Genomic DNA, 19,185 nt, shown 5'->3' with positions numbered 1-19,185 from the left:
AGATTTTTATCTCACCTTTATTACTTAACTAGTTAGTAAACTGAAGATTATAATGTTTTTATTTAGAAAATTACCTTGTGGCCCCTAATTACCCACAAAAGCATTCTTAAAAATAATTTTAAAAAATAGAAGTGGGTGATTGCAACCCTACATATTGGTGAACAAATTTACCTGTTCTTGGTCATCATAAATTAGCGTCTTATAAGTGGCCATACCTATCAAGGCATACCAAAAGGTGCCTATTACTGTTTGCATAGTGAAAAAACACTATGGTATCCACATGAGACAAATCAGTGCTATTTGGGCTTCTGAGTTTCTATGAGAGCTGATACTAGAAGTAGCACTTAAACTTATATGCTGCTTCATAGTGCTTTTACAACCCTCTCTAAGCAGTTTAGAGTCAGCATATTTTCCCCAACAATCTGGGTCCTCATTTTACCCACCTCAGAAGGATGGAAGGCTGAGTGAACCTTGAGCTGGTGAGATTTGAACTGCCGAACTGCAGCTAGTAGCAGTCAGCTGAAGTAGCCTGCAGTGCTGCACTCTAACCACTGCACCACCTCGGCTCCCGAGAGAAGTGGATTCCTTCCATCTGGCCCATTTTTTATGAGCCCGCAAGATAGACAGTATATTTTGTGTTTTTACAAAGCATAGAGTCAAGCTTTATCATATGTTGTCCAAAAGCATTTAAGATGAGAATCACATCAAAACTCTAGAATTTTATATGAATTGTGGTTTTTCTATTTTATGGTATAGAATCGGAGTTCTATATCATTTTAACTGAAAATTTTCTTATTGAATGAAGTATGTGTAAATAACTATTTCAGCATTCTAGTCCACAATAGTGATTTTCTTTTCCCTTTAACTAATCCTCTGCAGAAAGGAAATCTCAGTGCTAATTATTATTATTATTTAGCGGATGAGGAGATAAATAACAGAAAAGAAGTAAACATATATAAACTGTCCATGTAATTATATATAGAATCTCTCTGGGGGTGTGGCAGTGGCCTCATAACTGGATGTCAAATTCAACTATCCAGGGAATTGCCTGGGGTGTTGCTTCGTACAGATCTTCTGGGGAACCAGAGAACTCGTGTTGTGGGCAATCTTGCACAATATGTTTAATAGTTTGCATATCAGGACCACAATCACAACAAGGAGAATCTTTCCATCCCCACTGAAACAGGGCAGTGGCACTTCTTCCAGTATCACACCTAATTCTGTTCAATTTCGACCAGACAGAGTGACACAGGTCAAAACCAGGTGGCTTGGTAAAGGAATCACTAATGATCAGGCCACAAGAAGGCACCTTAGAACTGCTGGTGTCAAACTTGATGTATTGCAATGTATTTTTTGCTTTTGCTGAGCCGGAGTGGGCGTGGCCTGTGTGCGACGCATCCAGTACGCGGGCCACCAGTTTGTCACCCCTGCCTTAGACCATTCCTCTCTCCAGGCATTGTCAGAGTTAAAGGGGCAAATGTTAAGAGAATAGCTGTTTTCCAAGATGGCCTATGGGATTTCAATCTTGTGATGGGCTGTGTGTTGTCTGGGTAAATAGGGAGGATCTTGTTTAACATAACCAAATGAGAGCTTGTTGTTTCTAATGTGAGATGGTACAATATTGTTAAGTACTGGGAACCTATGTACACAAGTGGGATGCAGTGTGCCAGAAATGATAGGCATTGGACTGTTGGAGTTGGACATGAACCATTAAGCAATACACTGGCATGATATTTAGCTGTGGAATAAACCAAAGACAAGGCTATTGTTCATAAAATGTTATTATCAGCATGCCAGTATGTTCCAGTCAATCTGTTCAGTAACTTGTTGCAGCTAGTCAATTTTATAGCTATTTTTTCCAGGTGTTGTTGGAAGGTTAGTGATCTGTCCAGTATTACCCCCAGGTACTTTGGATAGTTATTACATTGTAAAATACAGTTCCAGAACTACACTGAAGGGTGGTAATTTGCATACTTGTTCTTGAGTAGAATGTGGCTACTTCTATTTTTGTTAGGCTTGGTTGGAGGCACCATTTTTTGATGTAGTCATCCAGCTTCTGGCGATCTTGAAAGAGGATGCACTCTGCATTAAACAAATGGCTATCCAACATCTTCTTAAAGACTTCCAGTGTTGGGGCATTCACAACCTTTGGAGGCTGTTCCACTGATTAATTGTTCTAACTGTCAGAAAATTTCTCCTCATTTCCAAGTTGCTTCTCTCCTTGATTAGTTTCCACCAATTGCTTCTTGTTCTACTCTCAGGTGCCTTGAAGAATAGTTTGACTCCCTTTTCTTTGTGGCAACCCCTGAGATATTGGAACACTGCTATCATGTCTCTCCTAGTTCTTCTTTTCATTAAACTTAGACATACCCAGATCCTGCAACCGTTCTTCGTGTATTTTAACCTCCAGTCCCCTAATCCTCTTTGTTGCTCTTCTCTGCACTCTTTCTAGAGTCTCCACATCTTTTCTACATCGTGGCGACCAAAACTGAATGCAGAATTCCAAGTGTGGCCTTACTAAGGCATTATAAAGTGATATTAACACTTCATGTGATCTTGATTCTATCCCTCTGTTTATCTCAGTGCTGTTTTATGAACATAACATGATTAACAATACAGGTTTATTTTCTTATAATGAAAGCGTAATCTAGCATGGTTATTTATGAAGGCTTCAGTTTGTTAATTTTAACCAGGAAATCTGGAAACATAATACTAAAATAATGAGGAAAATATAGTCTTCTCAAACTGAATTGAACCTGAAAATTTTACTTCGAAGTAAAAGTAACCATCAATAGTTATCATGCAAACATATAAATAGCTAGTGATCATGTTTACTTTTGTAGCAGAGACATACATCTTTTGCTGAAAGAAGTTGCATATTGATATTTTTATGTGGAAAAAATATTTTCTGTTCTTAAAGTTTTTAGATGTTTGTATAATAAATGTGCCATCTTAATAATATGAATCACATGGCAAAAAGTTGAATTAATTGGTATTCCATGAAGATCTGACACAGGGAAAAGTCCAGTGTCTTCAGGGGAAAAAAATGAATTACCATAAGTATACAATGAATCATTGTTGGCTAGGAGGAATTGTACTGATGAAATCTTATTTAGAATACAATGTTCCACATACCTTGCACTTGTTATTTTATTTTGATTTTATTACTTATTGTATCTCTTAAGTGTAATTAAACATAAGTTGGTACGAAATATTTTATAGTGGTGTAAGTAGGTAATATGAGTAGATTTATGTTTATTTCTCTCTTGATACTGAAAGTTGGTATCCTTAAACATCTGTATCCTTAGACAAAATAGGCAAAAATTATGGATATGTATTTTTAAAATAAAGGGAGAATTTCTATATTCATATATCCTGCATTTTTCTGTTATTTTAAAATTGTCAGGGGACGAGGATTAGCATTGTACAAAATAAAGCACATTTTGCCCTAGAGACTTCATTGAAGAAATAAGCTACATCCTTTTCACAGCATAATTATATATGTATTTATTGAGATGGAATGTGCAGCTGAAGGAGAAGTGGGATGGGGGAATGTTGGTAGTAGCGCAACAGCTTCCCAGGGAGGAGGCAGCACATTCCAGAGAGGGGCAAGTCACACCCTAGAATCTACCAGGACATATCTGTTAGGTTAGAAGTTTATAGCTTTAATCTGTGAAGATTCTGTCTATTAGGTGTAAGCAAATAAAGATCTGGACTCGAGTGGATCTTGCTGGGGTCTCTGGGACATGTAATTGATATTTTCTTAGCAGTAAATTGCCCAATTGAGTTCCATTCTTTTGTTATGACAAAAGTCTCTGGTCTTGGCAGACACTGCTGATGTGTCCTTGGCACTCACAGCTCTTCTGTTTGAAGACTGGAGTCTGTATTCCATCTCGTCCTTCCCTCCCCCCTAGTTCTTTGGCAAGTTGAAAAGTGATAATGTTTCCAACAGCATAAGTGTGCTTCAATCTTGACACACTGTGCATGTAAAAGTAATAATCTAAGGGATTGGGTATAAGAACACTTTGATGGAACTAATTATCTAAAGTCATTATGAGCTTAACTTCATTAGAAGAGTTCCCATGAAGGAAAATGTCCATTAGTTTGAATGCTTTAATTTGCAATCAGCAGAGAATTTGACTTACTGACATAAACAGACCTTTCCCATTCTATAATTTGTAAATGTATGTGTTCTTAAAACATTTTACTTAATGCCATCGCAATATGCGACCGTAATGGGATACGGTTGTTTCTCAATGATAGAGAGCGGGAGGTGCTACCATCGGCTATCGTCAATCCTGATTGGTCCATAGACTGAGAGAAATAGTTGCAGCCATGCCTCTACTCCTTCTGCCCAGTTCCTCTCAGTCTATGGTCCAAATAGGCTGGTAGCTTCTTAACTGTTGCTGTTTTTCTTCCAAACTTTACTAAAATAGACAATTGGTTAGGCTAATTCGATCTTTAATACTAAATTTTTCTTCAAAACCTTGATTGTGTGTTGTGGTGAGCGAGGAAGGCGTCGGGCATCGTCGCCGTCTCGTGGGGTGCCGGATCGCAATCAGCTGAATCTGGCAGCTTTAATAGAATATTGAGGCTCCACTGCAGAGGTAAGAGGGTGGCTGACAGTTAAATGTTGCAGACTCATTGCTGTAGCCCCGGGCAGTGGGAAAAGCCACAGTTGTTTTTAAAATACTTTTCCTGACAGATATTCTCCTTCCATAAAAGTCTGGGAGCCCTAACATCGGATTTGTTCACCCGTTCAGCCTGGAAAGAGGGAAAATGTCTCCAGGGCACCAAATATTGGGTGCATCCTCTATGTTTCCTGGAATCTGAGATTTCTTTAACTTCAAAATGTTGCTCTCCTTCAATCAGGAGGGGAACAGGGGGTGAGGGTTGGGGTGGATGCATGGCAGAAGTGTGTTCCGGTATCAGTACGTCTACATGAAATACAGGATAAATCCTCCTAAGGGCCTTTGGCAATTCCAATTTCACTGATGCAGGATTTATAATTTTGACAATGGGAAATGGACCCACATATTTCGGACCCAATTTCTTTGATTTCTGGGTGGTTTGCAGAAACTTATTGGACAAAAATACTCTATCCCCAACCTGGTATTCTTTTGGCTTGGCCCCTTTTTTGTCAGCTTGTTTTTTGTGTGCTTGATGAGCCGCATCTAAGGCCTTACGGGTCATCAGCCAAAACCATTGAAGTTGATCACTCCACTCAGACAAGGACAAAATCTGTGGCTTCTCTTGAGGCAATTCAGGAATGGGCACAAAATCCTGACCAAACACAATATTAAAAGGGGTCATTCCAGTACTGCTATGTACTGAATTATTGTACACTACCTTTGCATGTGGCAAAAGATCAGCCCACTTATCCTATTGATAATTGACATAACACCTAAGGTACTGCTCCAGAACTGAGTTAGTCCTTTCACAAGCCCCATTAGTCTGCAGATAGTGGGCGGAGCTTAGTCACTGGGCTAATCCCTGGGTGGAGCTTAGTTCCTGGGCTATTAATTTCAGGAACTCTTTCTAAAAGAGGGAGGTGAATTGGTCTCTTTTGTCTGAAATAATGCGTTCAGCAACTCCATGTGACTTATACACATGTAAAATAAACAATTTAGCCAGCGACTTTGCTGATGGGATCTTGGAACAAGGTACAAAGTGGACCTGTTTGGAGAACAGATCAGTGATCACCCAAATAAAGGTATTTCCAAGACTTTCTGATAGTTTGATAATAAAATCCATCGATATTTCTTTCCCTAGGTCGGGCAACACTCTGAAGGAGGCCTTGAGGTTTTCCTGGTGGTCTCTTTGTGGCTGCATAAACAGGACATCTGGCTATATAGGATTCAATGTCTTTTTTTCAGGGAAGGCCACCAAAATTGCCTCTTAATCAAATGCAAAGTTTTCACAAATTCAGAATGACCCGCCATCCTTGAATCATGGGCTCGTTGAAGGACAACAGTTTTCAGGCTGGCAGGAACATACAGCTTAGCTCCTACCCAAGCCAGGCCATCTTTCATGGTGCGCTCGTCAAAATGTTCCTTGAACCAGTCATCAGATGCGAGACCCTCCTTTAGTTTGTGCATCAAGTCCACGGTTACATCTAAATCCACTGGCTCCTGGTGACCATTGGGGCAGCCAAGTTCTTAGCTGGCATGACTGGATGAACCACAGTTGGTCTGGTGCTGTTGTACTGGGGAAGCCTGGACAGGGCATCTGCCATAAAGTTTTTCCCTCCAGGGATGTACTTTAGGGTAAAGTTGAAATGGTTGAAATGATGTGCCCAACGTACCTGTTTAGGTGACAGCTTATGCAAGGTTTTCAATACTTCCAGGTTTTTATGATCAGTCCACACTTCAAAAGGGTGTTTCACCACCTCCAGGAAATGTCGCCGGGTCATCAGGGCCCACTGGATGGTGAAAGTTTCCTTTTCCCATCTCCTTTTTGGCCCATCTCCTTTTTGTTTCTGTAAGCATATGGGAGGTGTACGCACAAGGTTGCAATTATCCCTTTGTGTTTGTTGGAGCAACACTGCCCCCACTGCCATGTCACTTGCATCCACTTGAATCACAAATGGTGCATCCATGTCTGTGTGTTTCAAAACAGGTTCAGCTGCAAACAATTGCTTCAACTTCTCAAAAGCTGCTTGACATTCCATAGTCCAGTTCAGAGGCTTACCAGGCCTAGGTTTAGGAGAGCAGCGAAACGAACATTTCAATTCAATTCAATTTTAATGGATTTGTATGCCGCCCAATCCCGGAGGACTGGACCAAAAGTAAGATCTGGGCCAAAAAGGCATGAACAAGTACATATCAAATGATTACCCCTCCCCCTCCCTCCAATTAACCCAGCCCAGTGTCCAATCTGCAACTCCCTAAGGTGTCATATGGGGTGCATCTTCAAAAGGCCTCATCAGGTTGGTATGCGAGAAGGTTGGCCTTGACCATGACCAAACATCGGCCATCAGCATGCGCAGAAGATGGTGAGAACGAAACTCCCTTCTACATAACTCCTCCAGTACCATATAATTCCCAAATACCATGCCCCCACCCTCCCTGTTTCTATGGCAGCCGATAGCAAGCAAGTGAAGCAGAGGCTGACAAGTTTGACTACACTAAACAGGGAATTAGGAGAAAAAATAGTCTTCCTGGAAATAGAAAAAGCTGCCTCCTTTCTTCGTTTTCAAAATATAGTAGAAGAGAAGGAGGAGGACCTAGGGGAAACAATTACAGCAATTGTGGCAAACATATTACAAAAAATAAACAAGAAATAAGAAGGGACATAGACGAGATGTATCAAATTCCTACAATCTATGCCAGGAGACATAGGCTTCCAAAATACATGTACACTTCACAAGAAAATCAGTAAGAGATGAAATATATAAGAAAGTGAGAGAAGAACAAATAACATACAAAGGAAGAGAAATATAAATCCTGAGACAGATACCAAAAATGGTTAGAGACCAGAGGAGACATTACCAGTTTCTTACACAACAACTAATAAGATATAACATAATGTTTAGATCTCTTACACCAGAGGGAGTTATGATCACCTGGCAAGAAAAAAGGTACAAAATAGGTACAATAGATAACACATGAGTTCTTCGAGCACCATTTCACAGCTGAAGAAGAACAGGAGAGTAGAGAGGACCCAGAGCATGGAAGCCAAGAAAAACAATTAGTAGAAAGTAAGGAAAGAGAAGAAGGAAGGAAACAGGAAAGAGAGCAAATAGAACAAGAGATCAGAACAGGAATAGAGACAAGGATACAGGGAAATTAAGGGCGGTATATAAATAAAACAATGGAACAAGAAATCAAGATTCTCTCATTGGATATAAATGGACTAAACTCATCTGAAAAAAGGCAAACTCTGACTAGACTACAAAAAATGAATATGGACATTCTGTGCCTCCAAGAGGTACACATCAAAAGTCAATATAACAAATTATTAGAGTATCCAAAATTAAGGAAATTGTACACAGCATTAACACATAAAAAGGGGGGAATTGCAATATACATCAGAGTTTGGATAAATGAAAAAAATTATGCAGATGAAGAGTGGAGAATCTTGATTATAGAAATAGAAACAGAACAAAAAAAATCCTTCTCACAGCGATTTATGCACCAAACAAAAACTACAAAGAATTCTACAACAAAGTCCACAAAAAGATAATAGAAATAGAACACAAGAACATATGTTTAGTTGGTGATTTCAACGCAATAACAGACATCAAAAATGACACTAAAAGTAGCAAAAGAAACAAGAAAAAAAGAACACTACCAATTACCTTTTTTGAAAGGGCACAAGATCTGAGTCTATAAGACGTATGGCGAGAAATAAACATTGAAAGTAAACAATACACATTCTATTCCAACCCACACAAATCATGGTCAAGGATAGATATGGCTTGGATGACCCAGGGACTGAGAAGAGATACAGAAGAGATTGAAATAATGACAAACACCTGGGCAGACCATAATCCAATAAAAATAATATGGACAAAATATTGACAGATAAAGAATACATTTAAATGATAGAAAAAGAAATGGATTTTTTTTACAAAGTAAATATAAAAGAAGAAACATCACTACAAAATTTATGGAACATCACAAAAGCATTCATTAGGGGACTGACAGTAGCATACGTGGCAAGGAAGAATAAGGAAAAGAGGCAAAAGCAAGAAACACTAGAGAAAGAACTCAAAAAACTAGATCTGTAAAAAGATACACAAGAAATAAAAATAAAAGGTTTAGGTTTATTCAATTTATATGCCGCCCTTCTCCCAAGGACTCAGGGAGGCGTACAACATTAAAAGAAATATATAATACAAAAGTTAAGAAGAAATTAAACAGGATATCCCAAACCCAATTAAAATTGACAATGACACATTTTTTTAAAAAAAATTAAAATTAAAATTAACAGTAATCAATAATTTGATTTGTTTTGTTCAGGCCAGGCTGGCTTGCTGGAAAAGCCAACTTTTTAGGGTGCGTCGGAAGGACCGGAGGTCGGGGATTATACGAGATGGCCCAGAAAATCAAATTTTGAGAGATGGTTAGCTCACAAATTTAAAAAAGAAAAGGAAAAAAAATAATACACCATCTACAGAATGAAAAAGTAAATATACAATACCGGAAAGAGAAAAATATATATATAGTACAGAATTTCTTTGAAAAACATTATAGTAATGAAAACATATTGCAAGACAATATTGAACAGTATCTACACAAAAAGAATCTACAAGAAGTCGAGAAGGAGAGAAGAGAAATGTTAAATGGGAAAATTACAATGATGGAACTAACAGAAGCACTGAGGAAACAGAAAAATAACAAAACACTGGGCCCAGATGGTATACCTGTAGAATTTTATAAAAACATACACGAGTCAATAGAATCTGTAATGTTAGACCTATATAATGAAGCACTTACAGAAGCTAGATTACCAAAAACATGGAGAGAAGCATATATAACACTCATACCCAAAGAAGATTTGGACCATCAACAAATAAAAAATTACAGACAATTTCATTATTGAATACAGACTATAAAATTTTCACATCAATAATGGCAGAGCGACTGGAGGAGGATCCAACGTTGCAATGATACGGACGTACGGTCTCGATGCTCTGAGACCGCAGCCAATATTTTTGCCGCTGGGTGGTCCAATCAGACCTAAACTGTCCCAGAGAGAGGCTGATCAAGTTGGGGCGGCTCCAAAACGGAAGGATACGAAAAGAGAAAGTGTTTCCAGCTGGTGAGGAATTTTTACCGTTTTAAAAGAGACTGCCTATAAAAAACTTAAAATTAATTTAAATTGGAGAACAGAAGAAATAAGCGGTGGAAAAGTTTGGAATGGAAAGATACAGGTTGCTAGATGGAAGTATATAATTTAAAAATAGTTAAACTTAGTGAAATTTAGTGACAATAGATATAGTTAAATAAATAATTGATAATGATAATGTATACAGTGTGTAGTGTTATAAGTAATAATTGGATATGAATATTGAATGGTACCCATCAAAGGAAGATTAGAAATCCTTTTGGATTATATATAAAGGTTAATGAAAAACTAAGTTAGATTCAGTTAAGTCTTGATTATTAGGGGGAAAATGTTATAATACAGGATATATCAAATAAAGGAGGGATAATGATAACATATATATATGTATGGGTACAACATAAGGAAACTGGATGTCAATTGTAAACAGTGATTTGGAAAGGAGGATTAGAAAATTTTGTTACTAAATATTATGGATGTTTAGCTAGAATAGGACATAAGGATTCAGTGTTATTGGAAGATTTTAGAAATAGTAAATGAAATGCCAGTATGTGGTTATGTATTAAATCTTGGTATATTTTATGATGAAGGACATTTAAACAATTATAGTCAAATGAAAATGGAGGTATGATGATGGTAACATGTATAAATATCTGAGTTAAAATACTTGAGTTAATATGAATTATGCTTGATGACTGTGGAAGAGATGCACGAAAGCCTTTTGTAACCAACTGATACACTTTCTACAGTATGTAAATAAGGAAGATTTTATGTTTAGGTTTTATTTAGTTTGTATGCTGCCCTATTCCTGGAAGACTCAGGGCGGCTAACAATCTGAAAGGGAGGGGTACAAAGTAAAAATAAAAAGACAAACAATTTAAAATACAGCAACAGTCGTAACCTCGGATTGGGCTGGAAATTTCAACAGCCCCAGGCCTGCCGGAACAGCCAGGTCTTAGTTGCTTTGCGGAAGGCCGGAAGGGTGGTAAGGGTCCGGATCTCAACAGGGAGATCATTCCAGAGGGCCGGAGCAGCCACAGAGAAGGCCCTCCCCTGGGGAGTTGCTAGCCGACATTGGCCGGCAGATGGAATTCGGAGGAGGTCTAGTCTGTGGGATCTAATAGGTCTTTGGGAGGTAATTGGCAGGAGGCGGTCTCTCAAGTAACCAGGTCCGATACCATGTAGGGCTTTAAAAGTAACGACTAGCACCTTATGTGTTGTGTTTGTTTTGAAAATTAAAAATAAAAAAATTATTAAAAAAAATAACTATGACAGAGCGACTTAAAAATATTAAATGAAATTATCCACACAGACCAAAATGATTTTCTGCCAAAACGACAGTTAAAAAATAACATGAGAGTAATTATGAACACATTAGAATATTATGAAGAACACCTAGGGAAACGAGCAGCAGTGGTTTTTCTAGACGCCCAAAAGGCCTTTGATAATCTAAATTGGCAGTTCATAATAACGCAGTTAAAAACAATGAGATTTGGAGATAACTTTACAAAGATGATAGAAACAATATTTTTGACACAAACAGCAAAAGTAATAATAAATGGGGATACCACAGAAGAATTTAATATTTGGAAAGGAATAAAACAAGGATGCCGACTATCATCCTTATTATTTATTTTACCAAGGCATTTGCAGACAACATAGTATTTATTATAGAAGAGCTGTTAGAAACAGGAACTAAATTTAAAAAACAGAGGAATTCGGCAAAGTAGTGGGACTTAAAATTAATAAGAGCAAAACAAAGATCATCGCAAAAAATCTTATCAAAAAACAAGAGTGAGAATTAGAAGATGGGAATGCAGATAGTAAAAAAGGTATAAAGTATTTAGGAATTTGGCTGACAGGGAAATGCTCAACAATTAAAGAAGATTATTATGATAAAACAATTCAGAAAATTAAAAAAAGATTTGGAAAATTGAAGAAAACTTCAAGTATCGTTAATGGGAAGAATCGCCATAGTTAAAATGAACGTCCTACCAAAAATTTTGTTCTTGTTTCAGGCGGTACTAATTAATTTAGGGAATTTTTTTCCATAGATCAAATAGCACAATTCACCTCGCTAGGGAAAAAACTACGAATCAAGCTAAAATTATTACAGGACAGTAAAGAGAAAGGAGGTTTGGGGCTCCTGTATTGGGAGCTCTACTATCAAGCAACAGCTCTCACCTAGATAAAGGACTGGATTAACCTAAAGAAAAAGAGGATATTAACAATTGAAGGACGTAATTTAGAATTGGGTTGGCATGCCTTTATCTGGATGGGAAAGACAAAACTCATGGTTACTTTCAAAGATATCAAATTAGGAACACTACTTTAAACATGGCTAAAATTAAAAGAAAGCACTACAATAAAATTCCAATCTGGTTATCCACTATGGAAGCACTGATCTATTCAAATGTACTAGACATAAAATAATAAGATACAAAGATAGACAATCAGGAGAGGTTAAAAACAAGGCAAGAACTAAAAAATGAGGGAATAGATATAGACTGTGGCCATATCTACAAATATAGGCGAGGGACAAAAAAAGATTGAGAAAAGAGATGGATTCTATAAGGAGCCACAAGAATTAGATAAAATTCTACAGGGAACCGAAGAGAAATTGATTAAAAAAATATATCACTACTTATTAAGATTCAAGATGAAAGAAGTAGTAGTGAAAGAGACTATGATAACGTGGGCGACGAATTTTGGTTATACTATAGAATTGGCAGAATGGGAATTTTTTTTTGGAAATAAACTATAAATTAACAATGACAACAACATACAGGGAGAACATATACAAGATGTTCTACAGGTGGCATCTACCACCAGCGAGAATTGCAAGAATGTTCCCGGAATGTTCACCAGCCTGCAATCAACAACATGGAACGTACCATCATATATGGTGGACCTGCATATCTGCAAAAAAATACTGGACAAAAATAAAAGACTGGTTGGAAGAGATCATGGCACATGAAATAGAATTAAGACCGGAACTATTTTTATTAGGAATAATAAAGGGGAAACATGAGAAAAGAATTAAATACCTTATTCTCCCATGCATGACCGCTGGTGGAGACAATGGTCATGCATGGGTTAACTCAGTCAGTAACCAATAGAACTGAGTCTACCAAAGTGATGTCATTGCCTCTGAGGAGCATGCTCCCGCTTTTTTAGACTCAGTTCGATTGGAACTGGCTGTGCTAATCGCTTTCTCCTCAACTAATACTTGATAATTGAATACTTTAATTGGATTTCTCTCAAACCAAGCAAGGAAATTATTTTTCTAAATTGATCTCTGAACTGGGCTCCTGTTAGGACTCTCAATAGCCTCTGGGGGCTGGAGAGTGTTTGCCGCGCCTCATCAGAGGCTTGCCTTTGAAGGCCTCCGGGCTTCTGAGGCTTCATATTTCAGCAGTGCTAGCTGAAATAGTCGTGGGAGGCTCTGCTCTCAGCGGCGGAATTCCCGCCCTCTACCTTGCCACCTGCGCTGCTGATTGCCACCGCCGCCTCCAGCAGCCTCCGAACGCTGCGGGAAGCCTCATAAAAGCCGCAAAGAGCCACCTGCCGCTGGGAAACGCTGCTGCAGCCACTACGCCTCCCTGCCGTCCCTTTCATCGCTCCAACGACTGCTGCACGTCCACGGCTTCGCCCTCGGCTCCTCAGCCTTGCCGCAGAGCCTAAACCACCCACGCTCACCATGAGGCCTCAGCTACCTCATGGCACCGGCCCATAGGCTCTGTAGCCTCAGCGGCCGTTGATTTTGGTGCGAAAGTCATCTGGTGGCCATTTTGAGCATTCAAGGAACTGTGAGTACTGGCTACGGCCTCCTCTCCTCCTCGGGAGCCTCAACTGCCTCCAACTTCCTTGGCTCCTGCCCCTACCACTGAACCACTTGCTTCTTAGGACCACAGGCGCAGGCCTGCTCCGGCTGATAACATCGAGCCCTCTCCCAGGGACCCAAGGCCTAATCAGGGGGGCATAGAGGATCCATCCCCTCAGGTGGATGACAGGGCCCCTCAGGCCCTGGCTAAGAAGGCTAGGTCCAAGACCAAACATGCTGAGCCTTGCATATTCCAGGCCCAGAGGCCTGTTCATTCCAGTCCCCCCTGACTTTTCTTTGGATTCGGAGGATGACCTCTCCCCTGCTGCATCAATCCTGCAGCCCGAGGAGGCTAGGGACACAGATGCTTTGGCCAGCAGTGGGGATGATTCGGATTGTGGCAGGAGCGTCACTCCTGATGAAGATCCCCTCTACCAGGAAGATATTTCTCCCACTCCCCACCAACGCTATTCTTACTGGACTGGACTGGACTTAATCTTCGTAAATGTCAACGTCCATAAGGCAGTGACCATTGCATTGTGAAGGCCAGGGGCAGGACGTCACGGATTACAGCACGCCATTGATTCCAATTTAGGGCGGCTTGTTGGGCATCGGTTATCGAGAAATGGAGTGGTTGAAGATCGTGAGCCACTTGGGATATCCACGTTTTCTTTGGGGCATTTCGTGCGATTTTCCACCCATCCGGTCACAGCGAGTTAATCGATCGGTAAGGTAATCGGCTATTGTCCATACGGCAAACGTGTCCAAACCATCTAAGTCGTTGTCTTCTTAGGTAAAGTTCGATTGTAGTTTGGTTTTTACACAGCTGCAATACCATTTCGTTTTTCCATCGGTCCCGTAGAGTTATGTGCAGAATGTTGCGCAGGCATCTTAGCTGGAATCGTTCTAATAGGTTCAGGTCGCTTTTAAGTAAAGTCCACGATTCCAAGCCGTACAGTAAGATTGTGCGGATGGAAGCATTAAATATCCTCATCTTGGTCGCAATCGTCACGTCATTTTGGCTCCACAGGCACTTCCTTAAAGAGGCGAATGCGGCTGTAGCATTGTCAATGCGGCTTTTGATAACCACTACACGTTGGCTGTCGATGATCGACCCCAAATATTTAAACGTGTCTACTCTTTCGATAGGGTTGCCTTCGAGGTGCAGTTGAGCTGGTTGAGTGCCCGTGAAAATGAATTTGGTTTTTGCACCATTTATCACCAGGCCGAGCTTGTTAGCATTTGCTTGTAATGCATCCAGGGTATTTTGGGCGGTTTGGGCTGTTTCAGCAAAGAAGACGATGTCATCAGCATACACCAAGTCTGTGAGAGACAGCTGAGCCCCGATTTGAACGCCTGGTGTGTCTTTAAAAGTTTGTCTGAGGATCCAATCCATTCTTACTCACCGGGCATTGGCTGATATGATCTCTGAGGCCATAGAATGTGGTATTACGGCCAGTCTTAAACACAGATCTTCTAATTGTTCTGCTTCTCGCAGATCTGCTTCTTCCTCTAGTTCCAAGCGCAGGGATGGTGATCTCTTGACTTCTTTGACGCACGAGCTACCCGGCACTTCCAATCAACCATTGGTCTTCGGGGAAGAGGAACGCCTTGCAAGAGACTCAGATCTCTCGGAGAATGAGGGTCTTCCTTCCGATCTGCCTCCCTTTGTCGGTTTATTTAAACCTGCTGTTTTCCGCTCTCCTTTTTAAGGCCAAGAAGATTGCAGGCATTCCCTCTCCGAAGACAACTCAGAGTTCGGAAGCAGACAAGGCTGACACCACTGATCCACTCTTCATCCAGCCTTCAGTGGAAAAGGAGGTGATCCCATCACCATGGTTCTTCATAGACATTGTCTAGAATCAGTGGGCTTCTCCAGGTACCGGAACCCTCCCCAATACCTCAGACAAGCACCTGTACAATGTCGCTCCTGACCTCACCAAGACTTTTGAGGTACCTTCTATTGATTTACCTATAATTGCCCTTTCCTCTCCCAACGTGGCCTCAGCAGCTCCAGAGGAAGCTCTGCGACTTGAAGACAAGAGAATAGAACAAACTCTGGTCAAGGGTCACCAGGCCTCAGCTTGGACCATTAGAGCGGGCATCTCCGCTTTCTTCTTTAGTCACTCCGCTCTTCTGTGGCTGAGACAACTTCAGGCTCACCTTCCAGCCAGGGATTCTAGGGCTCGCAGGGACATTAACAAGATTAAGGCAGCCCTAGAATACATAGCAGATGCTTCCTTGGATGTGGTCCGTTTTGCATCTAAAGCCATTTCATCTTCCATCTCCACCCGCTGGCTTCTCTGGCTAAAGCAGTGGCAGGCAGCCAAGTGGAGACTTGCCTCCTTTCCCTACTCTTCATCCCTTCTCTTTGGTCCTCCATTAGAACCCCTTCTGGTAGAGTCCAAGGATAAGAGGAAGGGTCTGCAACCAGCCACTAAAAAGCAAGAAGGTCGGAACCAATCTTTTTACCGCAGGCAGCCCTTTTGTGGCCAGGATGGGAGTGCTTCCAACTCCCGTCCCCAGTGACAGACCCCACCCAGACAGGCCCCCTCTTTTTCCAATAGATCAGGCAGGAGCAACCAGAGATTGCAGGCCGGAAAGCCTTTCAAGGACAATTCCAACCATTCCTTTAAGAGGCAGAAGTGACTGCCTGGAGAATCTCCCAATAGAGGGTTGTCTGGCGGCCTTTGCGGATCATTGGGACAACATCACCAATGACGCGTGGGTCAGGTCCATGATCAGATTCGACCTTCTCCTGGATTTGTGCTCCAGCCCTCCAAACCACTTTGTCCGATCTCCAGGGACCCTCAAAAGAGGCTCTTGGTAGAGCAGGCCGTTCACCATCTACTCCAAATTCGGGGGACTGGAGGGCAATCCTCGATCTAAAAATTTTAAATCAATTGATCAGGTACAGGAGATTGAAGACACACTCTCTCCTATCAATTCTGGAGAGTGTTCGCAGACACAATCTCCTCACATCAGTGGACCTTACCAAGGTTTACCTCCACATGCCAATTCACAGACGGCACAGGCAGTTTCTCCGCTTTGTATATGCGGGCCTCCACTTCCAATATCGGGCCCTCCCTTTGGACTACCATTAGCCCCAAGGGTTTTCACGAAGCTTCTGTCCATCGTAGCAGCCCATCTGCGGGCCAGGCCCATCCGGATCTTCTGCTACCTGGACAACATCCTTTTGGACCTTCAGAGACCTCCAGGACACCCTTCAGGTGTTAGAAGTGGGGTTCTCCATCAATTGGGAGAAGAGTCACTTCGTCCCCATTTCTCGCCTGGTGCACCTGGGAGCCCTCATAGATTCATCCCAGGGGAAAGTCATTCTGTCTCAGGACCGCCAGAGCAGTCTCAGGGAGTTAGCCAAGGAAGTACGGGGGAGACAGCGGGTCCCTCTTCTTCAGCTGTCTCAACTGCTGAGGAAGATGGTCTCCTGTTTCTCCATCGTCCCTTGGGCATGGCTTCATAGCCGCTGCCTCCAGTGATTTCTTCTGCCATTCCAGAAGACCAACAGCAGCTGTTCCCTAGTGAAGGTCAGCCTGACCCCAGAGGTCCGGCTATCCCTGGACTGGTGGATCTTCCCGGCCATAGCTCAGGGCTCCCCTTTTCAGGGAACCTCCGTGTCTCATAGTAACAATGGACACGAGCCTGACGGGTTGGGGAGCTCACCTGGAGGATCAGGTAGCTCAGGGGCTTTGGTCCGACTCTGATCTGTCCCACAGTATGAATTGGCTAGAGCTGAGGGCCATCCATCTGGCACTCCTTTATTTCCAGTCCTCTCTTCAAAACACACATGTGCTGATCCGGACAGACAACACTACGGCCAAGGCGCATGTCAACTGCCTGGGGGGGACGAGAGCTGTGTCTCTCATGGAATCTGCCTTTCACCTAGGAACTTGGGCCAATCGTCTCTCCCTATACGCCAAACACATCTCGGGATCAGACAACACCAGAGCAGGCTGGTTTAGCCGCACAACAATCGACCCTGCAGAGTAAAGCTTGAATCGCCGCATATTTCATCAGCGGTCATCCAGGTACGGGACTCCAATCCTGGATCTCTTCGCAACATCATCCAACAACCAGCTGCCCAGGTACCTGTCTTGATACACGACACCAGGTGCAGAAGGGACGGACGCTTTCAGGTGTAGGTGGCCTCGTCTCCTGTATGCCTTCCCTCCCTTCCCCCTGATACAGAGGGTGATTCGGAAAGTGATAGAGGAAGAGGCCGAGCTCATCCTAATTGTCCCCCATTGGCTGCGCCGACCATGGTACGTGAACCTGATCAATCTTTCAGTGGAACCTCAGTGGCTTTTACCAATGATTCCGTCCCTCCTTCATCAGGGCTCCATTCACCACCCTGACCCCTGCTGGCTATGCCTAACTGCTTGGAGGCTGAGCGGGCGGTCCTGAGGGCGGATAACCTTTCTGAGACTGTAGTCCATACCATTCAGGCCTCCCATCGCCAAGCTACCAACAGGATATACGAATCTACATGGCAAACCTTCATAGCTTGGTGCCTGGCTCAAGTGGAAGATCCTCTGAAGGCTGCGGTATCCCAGCTTCTAGAGGGACTATCTCCAAATACCTTGCGGTGGCAGGTGTCAGCTCTCTCATCAGTTCTCTCTCTTCACTGAGATGAGCCCCTCTCATTACACCCCCACGTCTGCAGATTCTTTAAGGGGGCATCCAATCTCTGCCCTCCTGTCATGTACCGATTCCCTTCCTGGGATCTAACCAAGGTCCTCGACTTTCTTAAGGAACCTCCCTTTGAATCCCTCAGGTCGGCAACCCTTCATCACCTCACGCTCAAGACTGCCTTTCTGGTGGCCATAACATCTGCACGGAGGGTTTCAGAGCTGGTGGCCCTTTCCATCAGGTCTGACCTGTGTGTGTTCCACCCAGACCGGGTAGTCCTTCGCATCGACCCCACCTTTGTCCTGAAGGTGAATTCAGGATTTTCCAGAGGAGGGGGAGGGAGTGGTCACGTGTGGGTTTTCTCTTAGCCTGATTGGTCCAAAGACTGAGAGCAAAGCTTTAAATACTGGTGCCTTCCAATCCTGGCCCAGATTCTCTCAGTCTTTGGTCCAAGCACTGTTAGAGAAATACTTAGGTAGGATTTATTGTTGTTCCAATCTGGTTCCTTCCCCTCCCCTGCAGGTGATCTTCTGGAGGGTACGTCCAGGGGCCCCTGCTCCTCTCACAGGTTGGCACCTCAGGGGCCTGGTTCTGTTTATGGAGATGTGGAGGATCTGGATAATCTTCCTGAAGGAATTAAAAGACTTATTTCTGCAGCCATCTCACGGGGCATTGCCCAACGAGACAAGGGCTCTCTTTCTTCTAGGCATGGGGGGCTAGGCAGGGCCCAGTATTGAGCTTCCTCTACTTCCATGGTTAGCGAGGCTTCGTTCTTGGGGGGGGGGAGACCCTCCAGGACATGGGCTTCTCGGATGATGAGAATGCGGGCCTTTCTGATGAGCCCTCCTCTAAGGGCCTCTTTGTTCCTGCCATGTTCAAGATTCTTTTAGACAAGGCACGGCAGACCACTAAGGTTGGGACGGGGG

The 19,185-nt window shown here is 42.4% G+C and overlaps 1 protein-coding gene across 2 annotated transcripts in view; it reads left to right on the top strand.

The window, feature by feature from the left end:
* MSRB3 (methionine sulfoxide reductase B3) overlaps positions 1 to 19,185 on the top strand; it is a 67,742-nt gene that overhangs the window by 31,362 nt on the left and 17,195 nt on the right. The gene's annotated exons all lie outside the window — the stretch shown is intronic.

The sequence above is a fragment of the Thamnophis elegans genome, chromosome 7 (genome assembly GCF_009769535.1).
Source record: "Thamnophis elegans isolate rThaEle1 chromosome 7, rThaEle1.pri, whole genome shotgun sequence".
NCBI classification, from domain to species: domain Eukaryota; kingdom Metazoa; phylum Chordata; class Lepidosauria; order Squamata; family Colubridae; genus Thamnophis; species Thamnophis elegans.
Note: the sequence above shows the minus strand (reverse complement) of the source record. Positions and strands in the feature narration are given on the sequence as shown.